Genomic DNA, 6,992 nt, shown 5'->3' with positions numbered 1-6,992 from the left:
TTATTCGTTGTTTTACTGCATTTTCACAGAGCTTTATATTACACTAAAATTGTTGAAGTGGCAATGCAATGTTGAAATTTTGTGAAATATTATGCCAAACGTGCAAAAATATCGGTTTTGGTCCACATTTGTCAATGATTTTCTGAATGAGCTACTCCTCGTAATATGACACAAAGTGCACTAGATAGGCCTTCTTGTTGGCGTTCATTTACATCAACAATTCATTATACTTTGTGTTTGAGGCGAAGTATGAATTTTATAATTTGTCCTAGAGATATGCTCGGCATAGTTCGGTGCTACCACTTCACCGCAAAAAGCAGTGCCTGTATTTTTTTAGACAGTCAACGCGCACACTTTGATTACGCAACGCGACCTTCCTCGGCACGTGAGGTCTCGACTGTGTTGCCCAGTACCAATAACTATTGTTAAATTTCTCTCTGTGTTGTCTTTTTACCGTACCTCCCAGAGTGCGCCAGGAGCCGAGAAGTCAGGCGAGAGCTCTGAGTTCACTTCTTTTATCGCGTTCTGTCTTTTTTCTTTAACTCGAAAGTGCCGGGGTCTCTGATCAACTGCCTGTAACGGATGTGACGAATGGAGCGAACGCCTAAAATATGCTTTCTTGACAGGCATCATGCCGCCACCTAAGAGCGGTTAATCGAAGTACTGCATCATGACCATGGATATCGTGAAGGCCATGTCATGACACTAACGATCGCCGACAGTGAGCGCTTCGGTAGTCTCAGCGCAGCGGAGGCTCCAACGGGGTGTAGCCCGTGTAGCCTGGTGTAGGCGGTGTAGGAAGGAAGGAAGGAAATCACCTTTATTAAAGGTCCTGCAGGCCACGAGATCTTTGGGGCTCTCATGGAGCGGGCGTCTCCCACGACGGAACCGGGAGGTTGAGCTTCCTGGCGGCGTCGTGGACCCCCTTCCCCGAAATCCCCCCCCCCCCCCCACTTACCCACCTTTTGTTCTCGTCGCTTCGCGCTGACATAATTCATGAAACCGGTGCTACTATCACAATTTCATTCCTGGGCGCTTCCGTTTGGGGTGGTAATTTACAGCGAATCATGTCTGCATATGGAAAACACTGTCACGGTTTTTGTCAAGGCTTTGACACTCTGTGAAGTTTTGGGCGAGAATGTGGCGGCCGCATTCTGAAGCAACAAATGCGCAACAAATGAAGCAACGAATGCGGCAGCCGCATTTTAGATGATGGCGAAAACGTTCGAGGCCCGTTTACTTAGATTTAGGTGCACGTTAAAGACCCCAGGTGGTCGAAGTCTCCGGTATACATTTCCGCCGCTTCCCTTCAGGTGCCGGTTAGGCCGCGCTCGCGCAGCATCTTAGGCTGCGTTCACACTTGGTCTCGAAGCTGTCGGAAGCGGCAAAATCTTGCAGAAACCCGCCCGCCTAGGCGGCAAAACAGGCAGAAAAACAGGCTGCGAGCCAAATCGGTCTCGGGCTGATTTTTTCGCCATGGCGAAGCGGAAAGGCGGCGGAAAGTCGTTCTGCTTCACTGGAAGCTACACTAGCATGTAAACAACCGGTCGTAAAATTGAACATGGCACCAAAAGTGCAGGCTGCAATGCTGATCGACGCGATCAAGAACCAGCCCTTGCTCTACGACAAGAGTGGCACTAAAACGTACTGTCAGCAATACTCGCGATAGTATTCAACGTCGCGCGATCGGAGGTGCGGCAACGAAGCCTTGGCATGGCCTAACTTCTCGCGCTTTTGCAAAGTCAGGCGAACCCACCACCGCCGTTTCCGAGGTGTCCACGTCTTCCGTTTATTCATTGTCCATTTCTAGAAAACAAGTAGGTAGAAGTATAAAAGCCATTTCTTCTTTCACTTCCATGGCAGACAATAGTTAGGCAGGTTCCTCGTTGGCGCTCCATAATTCTCCTCGCACGTGTACGGTATGTTGCAGAAGTCGCGGGGTGCTTTTCTCGTCGTGACTACAGATTGAGAGCGTAGGTCTCACGTAGGACGCGCAGGCTTTGGCCAGCCCCAACACAAGGGCCAGCCCGGGTTTTAGCTGTGGTGTTCCCGTTGCCCCTTTGGTGTCCTGGAGGCGCCGACAATACGAAATGATGAAATGTTATTACATCTTGTAAATAATAGCTTTTAAAGAAATATTATCGCGCCTAGGCACCAACCTGTGACTCAGCGCTACCGCGCCCGTGTGAGGAGAATTACGGAACGCCAACGAGGAACTTACCGAAGGTCGCAGATGACACGCCAAGTTGCGTAAAATTATCACTTTTGATGACGGTACGTGGGTCAAAGAATGAACATACCGCTCGAAATAATGCGATAATGAGCGCCACCACACCGACAAACGTACGCAGACTAGATCGATCTGGACGAAAACGGCAGCGGCGGCCGCGGCGGTAGCAAAACAAATGTGAACAATTTGGACAGGCGCAGTAAAATTTTCCGGCCGCTTTGGCCCTTCCGCCCACTTGCCGCTTCCCAAGTGTGAACGTAGGCTTAGTCTGGGCGAGCAACGTCTCTTGTTTGCGATTGCCCCCCTACGGAAGGCTGGTAATTACTGTTGTGTTGTTGAATCCCAAACCAGCTATTACGGAAGGCTCGTAGTTGCTGTTTTGTTGTGGAATCCCAAACCAGCAATGTACACAGTAGGGGTTGATGACAGCAGTGAAATTCCACCGACTCGCAACAGAATGCACGAAACAGACAGCCGACAAGCATGAATTACTGCTGTGCGCAGTACAGCGTGAGTAAATTCTTGTTGCAGGCGCTGACAGTTCTCGTCGGAGTTCACGCGTCCTGAGATATTGATTATGTGCACTATGTACTGAACAAGACCGGAGTTCATTCCTGCATCACTAGTACACCAATCAGTCGAGATTCTGTGAGGTGCAAGGCCGCTTCCTGTTTGCACCGGCGTAAGTGAAGCAGAAATGAGTTGCACGCACTACTTAAAATGCGTACACATGCCATATTTATGCTGTGCGGTGAAATATTCTGTACCTGTTGACGTAAAGGCAAATGATGGCTGCACGCTCGCACACAGCAGAAGACACAGCGGCCCATGCACTTGCCGCAGGAAATGCAACCCTCTCGTATGAGGGAGCAGGGTGACGAAAGCTTCGAAAAAAAAAAGCCTTACGCGTTTTTGCGCGTATTTAAGTTTTCTAGCGCGAAGACGCAGCGAACAAGCAATTGCTATGGGAGTAGGTATAGCCTGGGCACACGTGCATTTTCACGCGTGCATAGCCGTCCACGTGCACACGTGAAAATGCACACGTGCATTTTCACACGTGCATAGCCGTCCTTGACTTGTGAAACGCACTTCGCCCCGACGAGGACGACGCCATCTACGCTTAACGGAAATTAACAATTAATGATGTCTTCTCCAATCGGACGGGTGGTCTCAATGATGCGTTTTCGAAGACTGGTCCATTCAGTGGCGCGATGAGAGACCCTTGCTCCAAACGCCCACTGTACCTGTCGTACTTACTGTATTTACTGAGCTTACTTTACTTTTTACTTAATTTCTCCACAAGCACACGCACACGCGAGGGGGGGTCCCATGTCTTTGATATACATGTATAGAGTCTGCTTAAACTACCGATATTTATTATCGATCACGTGATGTAGAGGAAAGTGGAAGCTTGCGCCCCCCCCCCCCCTAGTCGGGCCGCTGAACCCCCCCCCCCCCCCGAAAAAAATTTCTGGCTACGCCCCCGGCAGCGGTCCATGAGTTCAAGAACCGATTTACTAACCCGTTTGGTTTCGCGTGTACGGTTTGTGAACGCCTGGGGTTTATGGCGGATTTGAGCAGTGCTCCGGCGCGTGCAATTCAGTGTCTCCGGGAGATGTTTCCTGTTTCGCGAGTCGTTCAACAGCTTTCGCTTGTGTGGCAACTGTCGAGGATCCCTGTGCAGTGGTAGGGGGCCGCCTGATGGCTACTTGCAACTTAATTCTTCACGTGGAATAAACATGCAGCAGCTTCTGTGAAGACACGTTTCACTTTCGTGTTCTACCGATTCCTATGAAAGAGGTATCAACCACATTTTTCTTTCTTCCCCCGCTCGGCCGGCGCCGCCGCTGCCGCGAATGAGTAGACGGCGCTAGGGTGCCTTGATGCAACGCTTGTGCGGGAGGCGGCGCTGGCATCGAGGCAGCCTAGACGGCGCGTTCCTCTGGCACCATTTCGTAGCGGTCGTCGTCCGCCATGCGCGGGAATACTTTTTAGATGCGAAGCATCTTATGCTCGGGGCTATGTCACTCCCTCCCTCCCTCCGCCGTGCGGCGTCCACTTCGGGTTCCACTTCCGGTTCCTCTCGCGTTTCCGCTTCCGGAAGCCAGCTTCCGGCTTCCGGAGAACGCTTCCCGCGTTTTGCCCGAATGATCCCCAGGTGCTTCGCCCACTCATCATCATTCACTTCGTCCTCTCATTCTCCTCCCGCAACGCCGCGATGAGTGCCACGGACAGCGCCGTGGACAGCGCCGCGGAGAAGAGGGCTCGAGCCACTGCCACGAAACGGCAGCGGCGACAGGCCGATCTGAAAACTAATGGGAACTTGAGTCGACCCCATGGCTGCTTCGCATACTACTCAGGGCTCCCCTACGGGAAGATGGTGTAATTTTTTTCTTCGCAAGCTGCGCTCTGCTTCCGCTTTCATCTTTTGCTGTGCTCGTTCGCTCGGTTACGCCGAGGGACAACGCCGACGCTCGCCGTAGAAACGGGCGCCTAAGCTGCGCTCTTAGGCGCCCGTTCTGCGGCGAGCGAATACTATCGCGTCCTGTCTGAGAAGTCAACTCAGAGAAGTCAACTCAGAGCTCTCGCCCGACCTCTCAGCTTCTTGCCGAGAGGTCGGGCGGAGAGAGAAGTGGATGCAAGGGACCTCGCGTCATTGGATCATGTCCTTTTGTCGTTCCTCTGGGAGGAACGATAAGATGACAACAAAAAGATGAATTTTATAATAGTTAAAGTGACTGGCGGAGATAGTCGGGCCCTCTCATGCTGGTGAAAGTCGCGTTACACTACCAAATTGCGCACGCCGACTCTCTGAACAAGACAGTCACTGGGCTTTGCGGTTGAGTGGTAGCACGGAACTATGCCGGAGCTTAGTGCAAGGGCCAAATAGAAAATTTTATATTGCGCCTAAACAAAAAATATGAAATAATAACGGAAATCGAAGGCCAATGAACTGGCCTATCTAACGAACTTTGTGCCATACTTCGACGAGTACCTCAGTGCGGAAATTGTGAAGTGGACCAAAACTGAAATTGCTTCTGTTTGGCGTAGTTCGGCTTAGCTCAGTTCAGTTCAGTCTTTTTCCTTAAAGCTTTTTTTTTTTTTTTTTTTTGGGGGGGGGGGGGGGGGGGCAAACGTAAGGGGTGGTATTTTGCTAAGATTAACAAACCATCAGTGAAGATTGCTTTAGTTTTGAAGGTGATTACTAAAACGGTCTGGAAAAGAAGATGATGAATCGATGCTGACGATGTCCCGGGGCAGGCCGTTCTAGTCTGTAGCTGCTCGAAAAAAGAATGAAGCGGTAAAAGTAGTAGTGCGGGAGGATGGACGTGTAACCTGAAGTGGATACCTGGTGCGGTAAGATATGTGTGCTGCCGCTGTTATATAAGGTGGCTGATTCAGAGAAGACTGAAATAATTTATTATAAAGGACGAGACTTGCAATGCGACGACGAAAAGAAAGGGGCGGTAGGCCGGATTTTGCTTACAGAGATGAAATGCTGACGTCGTATGAGTAGGAAGAGTGAATGAATCTAGTGACACGATTTTGGACTGCTTCTAATGCATTGATTAAATACGCTTGGTGCGGGCTCCATCTGGCAGATATTCTATTTTTGGTCAAATAAACAATTTATACGCGAGTAATTTTACATGTGGAGAGGCAAGACGGAGATGCCGCTTGAGAAAACAGAGTGTTTTATTCGATGCTGAAATGATGTTACCAATATGGGTAGCCGAGCAAAATTATAAGACAAGGTTTTTCCTAGCTATTTATAAGATGGTATTAATTAAGTTGGGATTTTAACGATAGAATATTGGAAACAATGCGGACAGTGGCAATGAGAGAAGGACACGAGTTTGCATTTAGTAGGATTGAGGGACATTAGCCAGTTGTTACACCAATTAAGCACGTTCTTAAGATCATGTTAAGTTGATCATGAAAGTTACTTATGGTGTGGTAAATGATGCAGTTGTCGGTGAACATTCGAATACTACAGAAAACATGCTCGGCTAAATCGTTAATTTATATTAGGAATAGAAGAGGACCGAGTACAGATCCTTGTCGAAGGCCTGATGTGACTGGGAGAGTGTTAGACAGGTGACCATTAACAAGGACTGACTGAGAACGATTAGTTAGAAACTGTTCAATTCATTGAAGAATGTTAGGATGTAGTTTTAGTTGGGAAAGTTTTAGTAAACGACGGCGGCGAGGAACTTTATCGAAAGCTTTCGCAATGTCTAGACAGATAACACCAGTCTGCATGTTACGGCCAACATTAGTGTGTGTAGGTCGTGCAGGAAAAGCGCTAATTGGGTTTCGCAGGAAAGCCCTTTACGAAGCCTGCGCTGTGAAGGATGGAAGAAACGGCCTGAGTCCAAGAAACTTATAATGTGAAAGTATATGACGTGTTCCGTGATTTTGCAGCGCCCACTAGTTAATGAAATTGGGCGGTAATTCAGGGGGGAGTCTCTGTTTCCTAATTTTAACACTCGAACGACGTTTCCCATTTTTAGTCATCTGGGATGATTTTTGAGGAGAGTGACTGTGAAAACATCAAAGAGACATATGCAGCACAAATCGATGTGACATTTTTCATATGTTCTGAATTAATCGACTCCGTACCGGCTGATGAAGAAAGTTTCATGGTATCAATTATGAATGCAGTGCCTTCCTTGAAAAAGGTGATAGCTGGCATAAATGTTTCTATGTTAACTGACGGCAACTGTGAAGGCACGTCAAGTTGTTTAGTAAAGACAGATGC

Source organism: Dermacentor silvarum, chromosome 3 (genome assembly GCF_013339745.2).
Source record: "Dermacentor silvarum isolate Dsil-2018 chromosome 3, BIME_Dsil_1.4, whole genome shotgun sequence".
Lineage (NCBI taxonomy): Eukaryota > Metazoa > Arthropoda > Arachnida > Ixodida > Ixodidae > Dermacentor > Dermacentor silvarum.
Note: the sequence above shows the minus strand (reverse complement) of the source record.